This window comes from Lipophrys pholis (assembly GCF_963383615.2).
Source record: "Lipophrys pholis genome assembly, chromosome: 11".
Taxonomy (NCBI): domain Eukaryota; kingdom Metazoa; phylum Chordata; class Actinopteri; order Blenniiformes; family Blenniidae; genus Lipophrys; species Lipophrys pholis.
In genome coordinates this window covers 17841725-17860683 of record NC_137631.1, presented here as the reverse complement: position 1 = coordinate 17860683, position 18959 = coordinate 17841725, and the positions used below count along the sequence as shown (strand labels likewise).

Genomic DNA, 18959 nt, shown 5'->3' with positions numbered 1-18959 from the left:
TCTTGAGGCATAATAGACTGTGTCATGACATTTCTCTTGCACAGATACGAAACGACAAGCTGAGAGGGCATGAAGACTGCAGGTGTGCCGCGCTCCTAACTTAGTGTCCACATTCATCAAAAGTTAGCCAAAATCTAAAGCAGCCTGCTGACAAAAACCTTTACAGGATTTGAGCGATCGCTCCAATTTTACGCTGTAGTAAGCTGTATCACTGTATACTCCAATGTACATCAAATAATGTAATTTTAATCTCCAGAACTAAGTGGGAAATTTCCAGCCGGTGCAACCACCCTGATATATACGTCAGAAGATGTTCCGATTACAAAGGAGAACAATGACGGCACTGTAGTAGAGTACATGTGCTTGCGTGACACTCCAGCACTCTTGAGTTCTGAGGATGGGACAGAATATCTGTTTATGGCCTAAATCATGTGCTCTTTGTGCATGTGAGAGTGCATGTGTGTAGAAGGAGATGATAAACATAAAAGGAGAGAGGGAATTCCAGAGAGCCAAGCGAGGAAGCAGGAGCAGGACAGACTTCGGTAAACTGAAAAGCCAAATTTCTGACACAATAACTTGTGAACAGCTGAAAAACAATACATCCCAGCAAATTCTGGGTTATGCTGTAAAGAACCAGTAGATGTTTGGCGGCTTTTTAGGTGTGCAGAAGATTTATTGATCCAAATTTCTGTTTTATGTCTATTTTTTTACTAAATCAGGCATCTTAGAAATACTATCTTTTGACATTAAAGGTGCACTGTGAACATGTGTTAAATATATTTCAAATAAGTCAAATAACGAATCATTGTGTGGAACCATAAACATAAAATGACTTTAAGTTCTCACCAACTACACGGTGGCGTGGTCAACACAATAAGCTGTTTACTCACATGGATGCGCCTTTTAACATACTATACTAATACACTGTTATTAGCAGATGTAGAGCGTCCACTTGTTTCAGGTGATGAACTTGTTTTTGAGTTTCGGATGGTTCATATTATCAAGTCAACTTCAAATCTTCAGACTGGGTTTGGGCCTCAGGTCAATGTGGAAAAGAGTAATCCGACTAGAAAAATAAAGTACAAAAAGCTTCAAACTCTGAAGGAGAGAGTGGGTGCTATAATCACTCACCACTGCCACTGGACGCACAACAGCATCATGACATAAATGTTACACAGTGAACTTTAAACTTTGATACCTCACTGCTCTCTGCATGCGTCACGTATTTTGCATGGAAGACGATGGTCTTTAAAACTGCAAATGTCTTCGTGAAATGAAGACAAGAAAATGGCCAGCCGTTTTTTTCGTCCGTGCGTCATTTTAGACGTGTTGCAGCCTTCAACTAAAGTCAGAGCACACTAAAGAAGTGAGACTCAGGTAAAGAGGTGAAGGAATGTTGAATGGAGGAGAAGGTAAAAGTCAGCAGTACTTTGTATAACAGCATTTCATCACATTAAGAAGACCTTGATAAGATACACCTGGCCCACTTTGATATTAACCAAACCAGCACTTCTGAAATATGCTTACCAAACATTTGTAACACATGAATCAATGCACGGAGAATATGTCACCATAGGAGCAGCGACGTCAGCCTGACAGAAAGTCAATGCCTAATACAACAAGTGCACGCCTTTCTACACCCCCGGTTAAACAAAAATCTTGTTTTGGAATCAACCGCACAAGTAACTAAGCAGTGCGGTTGTTTCTGACCGGAGTCGCACTGATCCTCCATGACGAGGTGTGAGTCTGGTCAAGTGACAGGAGTGCCAGTCTGCCTCCTCCTCCTCCCTTAAGACGGACCACTGAGACACTGGAAGCCTTGGTGACAGGCCTGGCCCTTTCACAATCAATAAAGCATGCACAATTCCCAGTGTAATTACTAGATCCAGCATACACTCCTCCCTCTCACCCTGTACGCCTGCATTCACTCTGCACAAAGTTGAGGCATCACTCCCTCCTCTGCTGGCCTATATAGAAACTAACATGAATTTGCATTGCGGTTACATTTCAAGGTTTATCTCGGGAATTGCTAAAGAATGAGGCCAGAGTTACATTGTAACTTTGTCAGACACCCGAAACTACAACCCCCCGTTTGACGACCCATCTTTCTGAACGTGATGGACAGCAGCCAGAGTCTTGAGCAGAGCCGTGACAGTTGCGCTTCCTGTGCAAAGCATAGTTAGCCTCAGTATCCTACCACAGGCCGTGGGCAGACAAGACTCAACTTCCTGCCCCTCCACTTCCTGTTATTCAGGACCCTTCACTGCCTGCCCTCTGCGGGGGAGTCGGATGGAGACGGAGCAAGGCGGTGGGGAGGAAGACTGGGAGGGACCACCTTGGGGACACCCTTCCTCTCTGATCCTTCCCCTTATTACCGTCCTGAATGTACGCCTGAGACTAAACAACAACAGAGGCTCATCTCCTGTGGCTTCGCTGGGTGCGCTCACTGTGTTTACTGTGAGGATCATTACAGTACGTCTCTCAGACTGAGAGACGTGCGCGGGACGCCGCTCTCAGCCACTCGCTTTACAATTAGTAGGCAGAGACCTTTTCTTGTTATTCAAACACTCGGCTGGTTACATAAGAATGAATCACGGCTCCCACAACACCAGTTAATATACATTGAAACAACATGATTATGACAGGAGTACATTTCTAAAGCATGCAGCAGCCTCATGCCATAATCTGATGTGAATTGATATGGGGATTTTTTTTTTTTATCCATGAAAAAAATTCTTAAGTGTATCAAACTCACAGTGTCAACATTGTGGCTCGGTTATGATTAGCTTCTGGCAAACTGGAAACATAAAGAGAAGCTGCCTAAATCCAGAGTGTTACCGATTTGTTTCAATAGCGCCTTGACATCGGCGCAGTTGGAAATGAACATCCACCGCTTTGTTCTTGCTTTCATCAGGAGGTGCTGTACCTGTAAATGGGGCTGTTGGCCTGAGGGGAGTGGAGGCAAGCCAGCCCTCTCACGCTCTCTCCCTCTTCCCTTTTGTGAGAGTGTGCTTATCTCCCTCTCCAGCAGTGAAAGGCAGGATTGTGGCCCGAGCAGCATCACTAGTGTTAATGTCTCCTGATGCTAATCTGACACACGGCTGCTCCCTCAACAACCACTTTCTCTATCCCTTCTTTCTCGCCCTCCCCCTCTGCTTCCTGTCTTTCTTGCTTGTGTTTTTTCATGATTTCTTTCTTTCTTTCTTTTTTTGTTTCTCACTTTCTTTGAACTCATGTTATACATTCCCTCACCTCAGTTTCCAAGGCAACTAATGAGATATAATTAATAAGAGCTTTCACAAGGGCATGCAAACAAAGAAGTGGAAAAGGAGGCTTTGAGAAATGTAAAGAGGTGGGGCAGTCTGCGAAACAGGGGCTTTCTGCAAAACTTACCTCGTTCCCTGTGAGGCTTCGCTTGGGGTGGTATTTCGAAATGAAGACAGCCATTTAAATGACATGGCAAGAAAAGGTAAAGCACTTACAATATGGATATGTTACCCTGGATAACAAAATTGAATCGAAATTATATAATAAGGGCAACATCAAACCTGCAAAGCTAATATGGGAGTTAGTAAATTAATACAGGTGTATCTTACAAACCTAAACTAGTTAGACATGTTTGGTACCATCCGTTTTACCTGTCACTTTATTTGGGTACACACTGGACTGGTTGCTCGTCCATCACAGGGCAATAAGTGTCCCCTGCATATCAAAGCTCCCTGAATGTAACTCAGTTACCTATAGAAATGCATTGTGCGTAAGAAAACAGTGGCCTGCACGGTAGGGACAGTCACAAAGCCGGCGGTGAGAGCCTGCACTGAAATGGCAGCCGAGCAGACAGCGAGTGGTTAATCTGCCCTGATGACTGGAAGCTCAGTCCAACTCTCCAATGACCCAGCTGTAATCCCACATTGGATCAATGCAAGTTCAAACAATCCTCCATGCTGCTAGCACCTTGCTTGAGCTGGGGGATGGTGCTGTGAGACAGGGACCAGGAGACAGAAAGCTACTTATCACCTCCAAAATGACATCAAAAGGAAATAAAACCCCACAGGATGAACCTGTTCTCACTGAGAAAATGTTTCACTATGGGCCACGTTACGCAGACAGCTGAAAGGAAATGATGTCACTCTTCAGATAAATACCAGACATGTATCCAGTCCAGAAAATGCCAATGAGTGGATATAACAACCAATAGCAGAAGGACATCATTTGCTGACAGCCTTACCAGACAGACATCCTCCCTCTCACTCTCACTGTACTGTCAGGGGATGAGAGGACTATACAAGGTGACTTTGACTAAGTGCCTTGGGGTTTCACGAGAAAACGCCATTGACATTACATTAATTTCATGTCTCTTTTTTAACTGACTTAGTGCCACAGAGGCTTGTACAGCAGAACAAAAATGAGAAAGACATTCTGCTTTGGTTTCAAGGCAAAGGCAGCGGGGATCCAGAGGCCAGAAAGACAATACTGACAAATAGGGGACACAATGCGCTCCCGACCGTTTTCCTGATTGTAAAACTCATTCAGTGGAAGCATGAGATGTTCCCATAACAGAGGAGGAACGTTAGTCAAAAACTTTCCACTGCACTTTAAGTGCAGATTTGATAGTAAGTGTGTGTCTGAAAGAGAGGTGGAACCACGACTACAGCAAACGAGAAGGAGAGGAAGAGAGGGACAGTCCGACAATGAGAAAGACGACAGTATGACTGTGTTAACTATGTGGAAAGATGTAAGGGAAACAAGACTAAAAGAAGCACCCCACGCCCATCCCATCCCACCTCTGTGGTAGTGTGCGGCAGCAGCGTTGTAACATAATTACTGCAGGGACACATCTATTCCCAATGATCCATTTGCGTCAGTCAGGTTTTCAAGCCCAGCCAATGAATGGATTCTCAGTTTCTCAAGGATAAAGAGATGACCCTCGCCTAACAGTTATATCCATTTCATGTAGAAAAGCTACTCTCCTCCTCAAGGTAAATCCCCTGATGCGTGTTTGAGTGAAACTTTTATGAACAAAGAAAATGATGATAACTTCCTCGATGCAAGGGTCGGGTGAAAAATTATGTCTCATTAAAAATTAATGTGCTTGACAGCTGAGAATTTATAGACATACAGTTGCTATAGTGCCCCACTAACCACAGTTTTTGCCTCCAAAGACTATTTAATACAATGATGTTACACACTTGAGCAATTGGGTTTGCGTAGTAATTTCTCCTAAAATTATGAGCAGCATTTGAAAAGTAATACCACTCACCATGTCGTGACAATATTTGTGTCCTCAATCTTCTAATCTTAGATAATTAGTGTTTGAGTCAGGCTCCCTTCAGTTAATTATATTATTAGTTTCTTTATGATATTTTCTATTTCATTTCATTTGGAAAAAAAGATCAACGTTTTTTTCAACTTAACAACCAAAGATAAAAGCGAGGAAAAAATACCAGGTTTCAGTCCAATACTGTGCGCAGATATTTGTACCTAAATTATTGGACTTCTTTTAAATTGAAGATTAAGCTGACTATAAATTTTGCTCAGGGGTTTATGCCGATCGGTGAACTGATCGTAGGCTTGACCAGTGATTAATTTTTGCTTTTGGCAAGTTGTTACAGTGAGAAAATGAACAGCGACTAAATACCATAGAACATTTTCAAGTAATTTTAAGAAATGTAATTGTATCATTGAATATATTAGTACTTTTTGCCATCAGCATGCACCCACATGTAATCACACTCTCATAAATCATGGTGTCACCGTATCCCTATATCGTACCTACAATATGTAGAATTCACTCAATTTTACTATGTCAGCAGTAAAACCTGGGAAAATAAACATGTTAACACAGTAATGTCTAAAACATGTAATTATAGTCAAGTTAGTTGCTTTATGTGGTTTATGTGATTTGTTGGGTTCATCGCTGTGAAAAACACCTAGAAATGACTGTTGTATTTGTAGCTATATAAATAAAGTTGAACTGAATTGAATTGTGATGTACACAGCAGATTGAGCCGATTTGGTGTTATGCTGCTGTTGATGATATGAGATAATCCATATATATTGTATTTCACAAAAGCCTACTTTCACTCGCTCAGAATGGTGTATTATCTAAATTGTTTTGAGTTCAAGTATAATATAAAAATCAATTGATTTTCACTTGAAGTAATGCACATGTCTTCACTATGTTGGTCTAATCCAGTTAGGTTGTTAATAGTATTTCGCGGCACTTGACGATGACTCCTTCATTAGCGAGAAGTGAGTTGGTGTAACGGAGCATCTACACCCTAGAGGACACCGATTGAAAACTACTGGTCTGATCTGGCACATGTGTTGATTAAGAAAAAACTAAAATGTGAAAGCAGACAACAACAAATGAATTTGATTTCACTCATTGATTTTCAGGTTTATTTGAGGATAAACAACTTGGTGACAGCTCTTCAATCTGAAATTTTAAAAGTGAAAATTGAGAGAACCAAACCTGCCAGTATTTATAATTAAATCTGCAAATTAACTAACAAAATGATTTTTCCATTGTTAATTTAACTGAGTACCATGTCACTGTAATTTTTCTAGTTGATTAGACAACAATTCATTTTGATTGTACCTCATAGAGAAGCTACATTGTGACTCGGAAAACTTCATCATTACATTAACCTCTTAACCCTTCCAAATTATTCATAATGAGCCAATCAATAAGAAGCTGTGGTATATCTGTAAAATGTAACTGACAGAGTAATAACAAACTACTCGCTTCGTATTAACCCTGTTGCTTTAACAAATTATGTCTCTGAGCAAAAGCCCTCCATCAACAGCATTCCTTATGACAGTGTGCCACTTTAACAAGTCAGTGTCTTGACATGGCACAACATCAGTATTCAGCGCTCGCTATGGATGAACACTGTGTCACACTGGAGTCTAGCTGATGAAGTTACATGTCACACATCTAAGACAGTATTTCTCAATTCTCGCTGTTTATTATTTCCAATTGCTCGTTCTTCCCTCTGTTTTCATAACAGTTAAACACACCCACATATGCACAAATGAGAAGTAATGCACGCATGGTCCTAGAGGTTTACGCATTCGCATTGAATTACAGTTCGGCACTGTGGTCTGATCTGGTATGATGGCATGTGTCCATTTGCACGGTTGTCGATCATAAGATGGACTTCTCACCAGGGAACAATAATAATGCCAACCCCATAGGGAGCACCAGTTCCCCACTCTGCCAGGAACCCTGCGAGCTGTGTTAAGTGTCATGGCAGCCCTTTGATGTTGCACAGGCCCCAACTCAGAAATGGTAAACAGCAGAGATGAACCAAGATCTTCCTCCAGGGGGAATTCACAGTGTAAGGATATTAGGAACGTTATGCATAATGTGTCTCAGCAGCAGTGCATATTCACCCAACCTCAACACGTCTTTTCTAAACACTGGAAACCCAGATTAGACACAGAACTTCGAGATATTCAATGCTCCCCCAATGTTAGAAATCGGCAGGCTGATTAAACTAAATAAATAGTGAGTGCTTTGGAAAAACAACAGATTTTGACGCACATACATGTTGCAGGAATTGTTTATGAGCCTAGTCACTATCTGCCTTCAGAGAGAACTGGCTCTTAATGGATTTTTTTTTTCTTAAAAAAAGCTCAGAATAAATATTTGATTTTCTCTTCCCATTTTTATCTTCCACTCGATGCCTCTTTCCCACAGTGTTCCATTACATAAAAGGTTTATGCAATCCGAGGAGTGAGGATGGCCATGACTCATAATAACAGTGAGGGGGGCTAGCTAAAGTAGCAATGATTTTTTTATTTTTTTATTTTTTTAGAATTTTAACTTATAGAAATAGTCTTGAGATGAGCTAACAACGATCTTTTGATCTTCATTTAGAATAGTCAGGACCGTTCATCGTGTCCTTTGTGAACAGTTTGTTTAGGAGTAAATTATCCATGTAGTGTGCCAGGTAGTCCATGGATTCTTTATTATTGATTCTGTATTTAAACTGACATCAGTCTGAGAGATGAGGGGTGATTCTTTGTGATTATTATGTATTGACAGCAATTAACAACCTTCACTGTGAAAATAACCTATTGGGGACTTCTGCAGCTACAGCTCGCTGTTCCTCCCAAATCAGATGATGTGAGTTAGCTGTCACATGAACAGTGTGTGCAAACACTGAGGGAGAGAGAGAGAGAGAGAGAGAGAGAGAGAGAGAGAGAGAGAGAGAGAGAGAGAGACCCCCACTGGCCCTGCTGCTGTTCGCCTCTCCAGGATTCACAAAAGATTCCTGGAGAGGCTCTGGTCCTGAGTCCCTGCCTCTGATAGCTGATAGCCTCTGGTCCTGAGTCCCTGAGCCAGCAGCCCATGATGAATCCCCCCCCCCCCCCCCCCCCCCATCCACTCCCCAATCCCCACACACGCTATGAACACTCCTGGCAGTTGGTCCGATGAACGAGGTCCAGGGGAGGAGGGAAACAAAGTGAAGAACAACACAGTCTGACATGAATACAGGATGGCAACAGCTCACTGGTGGAAACACTACACCATTTTCACCTAGATCTGCAGCCCACAGCACACAGATGGAAAGTGGACTGGGAGGAAGGGAGAGGACAGACGGGCAGACGCACAAACAGCGGGCAGACTCAACACCTCACTCACAATCACAGTCACACTATAGAGAGCTGGGATCTGGGGACTGGAGATGCAAAGACAATCATTTGTGAGTGCCCTGGATTCAAAGACATTGGCTGTAACTGAAATATGGTTGGGGGGGGGGGGGGGCAACAAATATATTTTCCTAAATTAAAAAAAATTGAAAAAGCTGTTTTTACGCTTTAAAACATCCTCTGAAATGTTAAATCACAAAAATGATTGCAGTTATTATTTGTCAATTCTTTAACTTGCCCTAAAAACAAAAAACACATTTTCACCACACTCGATATGCACACATAACAAAACACACAAATAAACATATTCAGCCAGTTGCACGGCTGTTAGTGAACGTGTACTCTAAACAAGAAGGAACATGCATAAGGCCTTGCAGTGCCGAGGGAGGAAGCCAACTTTGAACTGTAAGTCAGAGCCCCGCTGTGGTCCGGAGCAGCCGGGTCACTTCCCTTCCCTGTTCATATGACCAATGTGTGCTGCAGAATAATGGGAGGAATCCCCCCCCTCCTCCCAGCTGTCCTGGTTCACAGGGCTTCTCAGACAGACAGAAAAACAAGGATATTGCAGAGCGGGCCTCCTTCCTGCAGCTCAGTACCAGACCAGCTGCAGGAGATCCAACAATTCCTACCAGCAGCTACCGGACTGTTAGTCAATGGCCCCGATGTGTGAACTGTGACATCCATACTCACAGCTGTAATTACTGCACAAATCATTGATAAACACTTTTCCATGCATTCTGCTTCTTGCTATCTTGGGTAACATAATGGGAGACTGGATTAAATGGCGATAAAGGCTGTAACTGAAGCTTCAAATAGCCTATTTTAGCACTCTGTAACGACAGAGTAAAGCACTTCATCACGCTGAGACTCTGAAGAAAGTTTGCTTTGCATGCTGTTCAATTGTTTGTCTGTTGATGATGCTTCTATTTAATCGACTCCACACAAAGCCACAGAAGTTAAATCTCCAGTGAGAGATGCTTCTTAACATCCACAGAAGAGCATCAGTGGGGTTGATACAGTGGGGTATATTAGCAATCATAGGAGATCTTTTGATCTAGTAAATTATATTATAATATATTCCTTTGATTTTTTTTTTTCAGTCTCATTAAAATGCAGTTAAAATGCAATTCAGCAAAGAGATGTCTTTCTTAACTTCATTTTTGCTTTATACATGATTTAACTTTATGATATTGCCACAACATTGTGCGGCAACATCACTCACTTAATATTAGCAGACAAATATCTGTTTGAGGACAACAACACAAAAATAGGACAAACTGTGAAAAACAAAGCGTGGCTACATATGGCTCACTCACGTCAGGTGAATGTGTGGTTTTGCTTATGGTCCAGGAAACTTAAAGTGAGGGGAGGAGCCACCTTAAAGGCGCCAAAAGATTTGACTTGAAAAAGTCATCACCTTTGCTCCACTGCATGCTTCCAGTTTGTTTTTCTTATGCTCATTAAGAAAAGTAGGAATCCACCACTTTATACAACAGCCTCCAGCTGACGGAGCATGAATCTATGTTTGGAATTTACAAATAAAACCTCAAAAATACAATAAGGATACCACGGTGGCTCGGGTGGCCGTAAACGCGTAATTCCACAGAACTATTTGTACTCCCGATCACAGTCGGTGTCCAGCATGAACGTGGAGAGACACACAGAGTCGGATCACAGCCGGCTGACAGCAGATTTAAAGTGCGAGTGTGTTTGAGGGTCCTCCTGCTGGGCCTCCTGTGTGGTCCAGGTTGAAGAGGTGAAGAGACCTCTAGTCTTGCCTTGTTCGAAAGAGCAGGGGAGACAGGAAAAGACAGTGCGGCCTTAAGCTGCTCTGCCCCGCTCAGCAACACATGTGCTGAGTGAGCCAAACAGGGTGGCTTACCACCAGAGGTCTCAGTCAAGGGCAGGACAGTTGAAAGGTCACTGCTGGCTGTCTTGCTATACAAACAGTACCTCAGCGAGTAAAGCTTGCCCCCTCTGAGCTTACATCAGGCTGTTATAGGGCCTAAACAATTACTGGAGATTATGAGGACAGTTTCTCAGTGCCGGTGCAACGTGGTGATCTAATTAGACGGCCATGTGCTTTTATAGCAGTCACTATGGAGGATCTTAGTTAAAGTATACTGTGAAAAAGGCCCTTGTGGGGTAAATACCCTTATCTGTTGACTTTATGGCATCAACAGATAGATTCCAATATACTCCGTAAAAAGATTTAACTCTCTCATGATGAGGAAACCAAATTCCACAATAAGTGTGTGCTTCTGCCACTTTTTCCAAGATAACATCAACTTTTAATGGTGTTTAATATCATGGTGTGTGTTTGATAGTACTGACAAGCTTATGTGCGACACACTAGTGAAGCTTTGTTTGGACGGTCATATTGTGTAAGATCTGCACGCAAACGTAATGACCCCAGATTGCTGGCTTTCTGTTTTCTGTTAGTTTTTAAATTTTCTAGATTTCATAAATGGTCTATGAGTAGTAGATATAAGAAGTGCATGTGTTAAATCCTTTAAAGCGCAACAGGATACAAATAAGAAGGTTGAAAGTTTTTAAAAAAGCCAAAATGAATCATTTCTCACCAGACAATAAAGTCCCTGTTGACAATCCTTCGCTGCAAGTTCACTCAGACTTATAATCACAGCGTATGAACGTCCTGTTTAATATGAGAGCCAGAGGCAAACAACACACTGAGCAGGGGCCAGAATATGAACCTATGTCCCCCTTTACTGTGACGTACGAATAACCCTCTGTGGCCTCAGCAATCTCCATATTGAAATCCAAGCAAGAGATCAAATAAACCAATAGAAAGAAAATTGAAAAGTAACGGAACAATTTTGAAAGACGTGTCTTTAACCTTAAACCCAAATCGCCTAAAGTACATTTTAAGCTAAGTATATTGTTCGACAACAGAAAAAGTCTATATGTTTGACCAATAATTTTGATGAGCCGTTATTCTTTAACAGAAAAACAAAAAGCCAGCTCTTTCCCTTCAGTGTCCAGTGAACAGTCGACAGCTAACTGCAGTCTAAAACATTATCTGCCAGGCTCAAGATTCTGCATCCAACCTCCAGGTCTCACAGGGGGATGCTGGAATCTCCATATTGATGATGGAGCTCCAATAAACAATGAATCATGTTACTAAGATGCTCGACTTAGACAAAGAAAAGCTTGAATAGTTTTCAGTATGCTGCCGGCCCTTGGTATACCCCTGATGTTTTCTTTTCATAGATAACGGCTTGAAATGGATACTATTTAGAGTATGTTTAGTTTTTGTAATAAACAGGTTCATATGGAAGATGTTAAAAATACAAATAAACTTTTATTCCATTAAATTAACCTTAACAAAAAATATATAATCATTTGAGAGGAGAGTCTGATACACAAACTGTCAATAAATACATACAGAGATTTTTATTTTTTTTTTTTGCACCTTGCTGTGATTCATAGCCTGACAAACCATTGGCAGCCAATTGTCACTTTCCAATCAAGCCCTGGACAGATGTTACAGGTATTCGTTTTTTAATTTGTTTTTGCAAAATAGAATTATATGAACCCAAAGCACCCCCTCAAAAAAAAAAAAAAAAATCATGAAAAATATTTTATGAAAATACCTACCAATCCTATTATATTGTATAGTATTGTAATGTCCATAAGTGTCTTAACTTTCTTCTAAATCTGCAGTATAAAAGAAATTCTTGGCGTACAAACAATCAGAGAAACACTATCCTCTTTATTGGACCAAGAATGTTCTGCTTCTCGCTCTTATTTTTCATTCAATGCATCCCTGGCTTTCAGCTCTCTGGTGTTTTGTCCTCCTTGGAAAAATGTCCTGGGAGGAGGAGAGTGGAGGAGAAAGACTTTCACTCAGTGATTCAGAGGCATCGTGTAAACGCCAGCATTCTCTTTCTGACAACCGGCGTTAATTGCAGATCCGACTCGCCCACACACTCCACATTTCTCCTGGAAGGAGAAGCTGAGACACTGAGATTGAAGTGGGATGAGGAGTGCAGCAAAAGATGCTGCAGCTGCCCATTCCTCGCACCATCACCACCTCTCATTTCTGCCTTTTCACCGAGAACTTGTGCTGAGACGCTAACAAGCACTCGCACACATTTACGGAGACATGCAGGGGGCTCACAAACATAACATACAACAAGGCTAAAACATTTAATAAACAGTGGTAGTCACTGTGGAACATCAGCCATCTATCATGCAACACTACATCATCCGAGCCTTGATTAAATGACACAGGGTGGAATCTAATAGTCATATTATCAAACATCTCTGCCTGTTTGTGTAATGGCAGAGGCAGAACATTCGGGGTCCCTGAGGTTAGAGCAACAGTTCAACATATGCATCAGAAAGACTTTTATGATGGCTCTATCTGTGCTTCACGTTCATTCCTTTGACTAATATGTACCATAAATTGTTAAAACGCCATTCATATCAGCACTATGAAAGAATCCCTCATCCACACATTAGACATAAGAGCTCACGTGATGTCGATCATGAGCAACAAGGTCCATTACTGGTGAGGCCCGGGGCAGCACACAAGCTAATGACTGCAGATTGGAGGGTGCTTTAATGCTTTGCTTTAGAAATCTCTGGCAACCAGCTGGTAATGTAACATGCACGCTGTCATAATAACGGCGACATAGGAAGAACAGTGACAAATGCAAGTAAGCTTTAATACTCCGGCAACAACTAGTGTCCCTACAGGATTTCTGTTACAAGGAATTTAGTCTGGCTGCCAGCCAGATAAGTGGTAAGCTGTAAAGGTCAAGGCAAAGTCATCATTTTTCATATATGTCAATAAATATGCACTACACAGATGTCGACGATGCTTATATATAGTTATTTTTCATAATTGCACCAACACAATAAGTAGAAACACACTTTCATTTGGAGAGATTGTTAATATGATTCAATGGATGATATTCATACCAGCGTAGACTTGTAAAACGAAACGTGACTTCAACGCAATTTTACTTTGTTCGTTTTCTGTTGCAGCTGAGTAAAATACTACTTTCTGTACAATATTAATGAGGTATGTAGGCTGTGGGCATACACTAGAAACATTTGAGAAGGTCAGGTTACTCTTAGCCAATTCCCACTCTGGCCAGAGGTTAAGGTCACCGGAGTGCCAGAGATTCAAAGAAACATCAGACGGTACAGCTCTGCCCTCAAACAGCCTGTACAGCAAAGGCGCATGCACTCTGATCTGCCCTGCTCTTATTTTATTTTAATTAACAAAAAGTGAAACACTTATTTAATCTAACATACCAAAATGAAAGACCTCACTTCAGCTGAGTTTACACAACCTGAACTCTTTACATTTATTGACTATTTAAAAGAAATATATTCAGTAAAGTCTTTTGATTTTACTTTCACCCCTAAAATAAGACACAGAAATAAGCGTTTTACACACATGGCAAACTCGCCATATAAATACAGCTGTTTATCGTTTCACAATAGAAGGGGCTCTTTTGCGCGCGCACACCAGTCAGAGAACATACATAAGAATTATTTACAAAGTGTTACACGTTTTTCCTAAACAGAACAATATGGGAACATGCAATTTGTGGATGGCAGTCTTGTATTACCACGATACTGTCACTGTGTGTGAGCTGGCCTGCAGTTGTTGCTGTGATGGATCAACAGTGTTATTATACACACACTGATTACTATTTTGGCCGAGCGATGCGCCTGTTTTACAAAGTGCAGCTTAACATTACACTCTTGGGATAACACGAGAAAACTCCGCGGGAGCTTTCCAATAATCAAAATCGGTAATCCGGCCACACTGCGGCGCGTAAAGTACAACTTAATAGCGACGTACGATGAATCCTGTAAAACTTTCCCACAATTGACAGATATCAACAGCGCGCGTCAGGCGGCACCCTCGACCCCGACGCTTGGACGAAGGCGCAACGGACAATTCACTGTCACTCACGGTGAATGACACGGCAACACTTTGACATTGTATAGTCTCCGAAAAGCAGCGTTTGCCCCGGGAGAAGGTAGATAAATAGTTCTCGCGTCTCCCAAATCCACTCTCCGTCTCCCTCTTGCGCCTCTCCACTCTCACTCCCCGACTGTAGCTACAGTGGCGCTGCCACGCTCCGCAACATTGTTTCTATTTCCGTTACTCACCTTTACTCCCAAGTCAGCCGCTGTATATAGACACTCTATATCGGTGACTCCAGTGGATAAACGTAATTTCGGTTCACATTTACGCGCTGACTGCTATTTTAGGGGGAGCTGACAAACTCAGAAAAGCCAGTCTCCCTCTTGTCAGTGAGAGACTCCTCCCCTTATCTGACGAACGGTCTCTCTCCCTCTCTCTCCCTCTCTCTCTGCCCCCCCCCCCCCCCCCCCCCCCCCTCTTCTCGCGGACACACAACACCAAAGTTAAAACATGTATTACAACTGAGAAAAGTCTCACAAGTGGAAAAAAAAATCCTATAAGTCACAGTCAAAAGGGGGCTGAGTGAGTGAGCAAGGTGAGAACAGACAACAGCTGGCGTGTAGGTTTTCTTTTTCATCTGTATTTTTTTTAGTTTTAGTTAGTTTCATAACACTGTTTTGCCATAATAACACATTTCCTCCGCAAAATAGCCTTAAAATGAAGTATGAAAACAGATTATCTAGGGATCAACGAGTCTGAAACACAGAAAAAATACCAGTTAAAGTGTTTTCTTTTTGGTATTTGGACAGTGACTTTCCTAAACTGCTGGGCGCAGCCTCATCACGTTAGATACTACATTTGACGTCATATCGCTAAGACAACAGCGCAGGAATTCAGGTTGAAGGACACTTTCATTGGCCAATGAAAACCTGCAGCGACTCTGAAGCAGCCAGTCAGGGGCGTTTGGGGCGGGCGCGTGTGTGCCTCGCGTTGAAGTGTGTCACGTGTATGAGCAGGATCAGAGGAGGCATGGTGATTGGCCCGCCTGGCTGTTTGTACTGGCGTTTGGAGGCAGGTGCGAAAGAAAACCAGCACAATTATCATGTTTTCCTGTAATTATACGGTTAATAATGATTAGATAAACAAGTGACCCGGTTTAGGCTTCCTGCAGAGCGGCATGGGAAGGAATGTAGCAGCCATCATTCAGAAGATTGACGATTGTGCTTTCTGTTGTGCTCCATTTATTAAATATAATGCACTGCTTTTTGAGGGTTTTTTGGGGTTGGGTTTTTTTCTTTGCTGAGACTCATGCACCATCATCAACGTGCTGCTTTCACAAATTTAGAATAATTGTATGACTAGTTAACACTGGCATTTTGTGAGAAGCCTTTTGTCTTTAATGCTTAAAGTCTGTGTAACGCAGAGCTGCGCCACTGACCCATGTTTATGGAAAATTGCACGGGTAGCCACATAACCAAGTATATGGAAGATTAGAAAAAAATCCATAATATGCATCTATAAAACACACTGGTGATCAAAAATGATAAAGATGCAAATAACTAGTTTCTCTTCATTTAATAAAAACTATACAGTTCTACAGGTTACTTCAGAAAAATCAAATCAAATGGAGGCAGGTCATTTGATTTAAAATCACAAGAGATTCCCGCTTTGTTTTTTTACCCTAATGTCACTTTTAGGCAGCTCAGAACTGGGATAGGTACCAATTGGAAAGTTCACACTTCCCAGTATATGACAAAAAGCCACATGGCCACTTCCACCGGCTGTCATAGTACAGAAGAGACAAGCAAACTCCTTATTTGACTAAATTACATTGAACACAATGTTTTATAGTGTTCTGGAATAGACAGACAATTTGTAAAAATGGCAAATGCATTTCACTTTTATAGCGCTTTTCCACTGCTTATGGAGCCTTCAAAGTGTTTTATATCTTTTGGGTTCAGTCTCTTACTCAAGGATATTTTGACATGTGGACAGGTCGAGATTCACAACTGCAGCAGTCTCAGTATGCTTTAAAAAAACTGGTGTTTTGCACCCATTTGCTCACACACTCACATACACCAATGGTGAGAGCTGGCATGCAGGGAGCTTGCACACCATTGGTGTTCAGTGTCTTGCCCAAGGGCTGTTCAGTTAATGTGTAATAAATGTCTGTTTCTATTACTTCATCATTTTGACCAAAGGATTTTAATGTCACGTACATTTTTCAGAAATCCTTTAACTGTAAAAAGGCACCAGATAAACACAATTAAATATACAATTGATCGGGTTTGGGGTTCTTTCAGCAATACACTTAACTATCCAAACAATGTAGTGTCTTTGGAACTGTTATGTTTTATATTTGATAAAACAAAACTAATTTCAGTATTTGAAGGATAAATTTGCACCAAAATAATATCAAACAGACAGGAATTCTTTCTTTTAGTTTGGAAAACATCTGCAGACATCAAATAGTCATTGTACCCATTGTAATCTCTGCTAATCAACCGCAACAACATAATACTCTTGTAAATTGTGTGTAACATGTCATTTTGAAATAATAAAAAAAAATAAAAAAAACCTGTCTCCTAAACCAAAATGACAGCTGTGCTTGATTTATGTTGTCCTTCCATCTGCCTCTAACACAAACACCAGTACTCCACATATTTCGCAATTACTTTGTGGAAAAATGTTCTTTTCTTGTTGGTCATTTGTAGAGGCCGTCTTTTCTATCATATTTTCTCTTTAGCACAATATGTACGTTTTTGGGGAGGTTCTCAATGTAATTAGCTATTCATTTGGTCATTATGTACTAAATGAGTTTTTTTCAAATCAATTTAGTTTATTCTGATCAAATGTACTTGATGTCTCAATTTCCCAAGATTGTTATAGGAATTTAAATAGATATGCATCACAGATACTGATGGTATATCAAGTTCATATTTCAGTAAGTGGGCAAAATTTGCCGATCATTTGAAACTTAATTTGGTCTGGAGTGCATCAAATTGGCATAACAACTAGGTTCAAAAACAAAGAATTGATTGTAGTTGTTTCTGTTGTCTCACCGTGATGTGCCATTGTGGAATGTAATAATAGTAGAGCAAATAGAAACACAAGCTTAAACAGTCCCCTGCTGTTTTCTCTAAGTTGTTTTTTTTTTAATCAGTTTCACTCTGTTGTGTTTCTTTATGAGTTTGGGATGATTCCTGCAGATGACAGTGTAGATCCAAGTTGCTCTCGGTCTCCATAGCAGCAGTTTTGTGTCAACATGCACTCCACTCATCCTCCCAAACCAACGCCAGCAACAACAAAAACGTCACGCTAGCCAAAACACAGCAGCCATCAAGGTAACACTCTGCTTCAGCTCATTTCGACGATTCTCTTGAACATGCCACAGCTGGAAACAATATGTTGTACACGTGTCAAGATTACTTCTCAAGTCCACATAATCATATTGCAAAGGTTTCACAGTCACTGGGCATTACATTTCATTTTGCAACACGTGTGAGCAGTCTAAACTTTTTGTAACACCTGCATCTCACCTGTTGATGTCGCACAAACAGAACCCGCTGTTCCGATCTTCACCTTTATTCCTGACTTTCTATATCTCTTGCTTTTGCTCTGTCTACGACTCTTCCTGTCCTTTCTGCTGCTACAGTGTCACTCTGCCCATTGAGTTACCTCAAAGCCAGACCAGCTGGCTTTGGATGCTTCCCTGCGAGCCCTGTGAGGCCCGTCCTCACACCCTGTTCTTCCTCTTGTCCCTTTGTCTCTCTGCCGGCAGAGAGCATGGGGGGCAGTGGTTTGACGAGACGGACCCCAGATGGACATAGACATGCCGGGCATGCGTTATGTGATGGGGCCTGGCTCGGGGCTCTGAGAGCCAGACACAGCTGTCAGTCATAACTCCAGAAGGTGTTGAGGATTCTTCATTGCTCTCTTAGGAGGCCAACAGAGGAGAAGTTGGAAATCTGTTTACGCACGGGCCTGCTTTGAGAGAATGCGTCCAAGTTCATGAGCAAGTTTTAAATGTCGTCTGGTTTCATAATCACCATTGTAAAACACATGACTCATGTCCCATGGATCAAGTACGCATTTCTCACTAATTTCATTTGTATACACACAAAACTTTGTCTTGTCAAATTAAGGGGGAAAATCTTACATGTATGATAGAGTAAGTGATGCATTACAACCAGCTGCAGGGACGCGCCAAATAATGGTTTGTTCCAGCAGGGCTTTTGATGCCGACAGCTGGCATTTCCAACATTACACCAGACCACAAATAGACCCAGACACTCTTTCTCTCCAATTAAAAAATGCATGCTGCAAGCTTTATTAGGCTGTACAAGTCAAGTTTGATCTACGGTAAGATAGCGAGGAAAGAAATAGA

The 18959-nt window shown here is 41.5% G+C and overlaps 1 protein-coding gene across 13 annotated transcripts in view; it reads right to left on the bottom strand.

Moving 5' to 3' along the window:
- Positions 1-18400, bottom strand: part of mef2aa (myocyte enhancer factor 2aa) — a 63519-nt gene extending 45119 nt beyond the window's left edge. For 6 of the 13 annotated variants that reach the window (XM_080476117.1, XM_080476119.1, XM_080476123.1 and 3 more), the window contains exon 1: positions 14818-15021. The gene's annotated coding sequence lies outside the window, so the exon portion shown is untranslated. Of the gene's footprint in view, positions 1-14617; positions 15022-18111 lie in introns of those variants that run through there. The other 7 variants (XM_080476120.1, XM_080476114.1, XM_080476116.1 and 4 more) reach the window with 5 other exon arrangements.
- Positions 18401-18959: the final 559 nt, after the last annotated feature.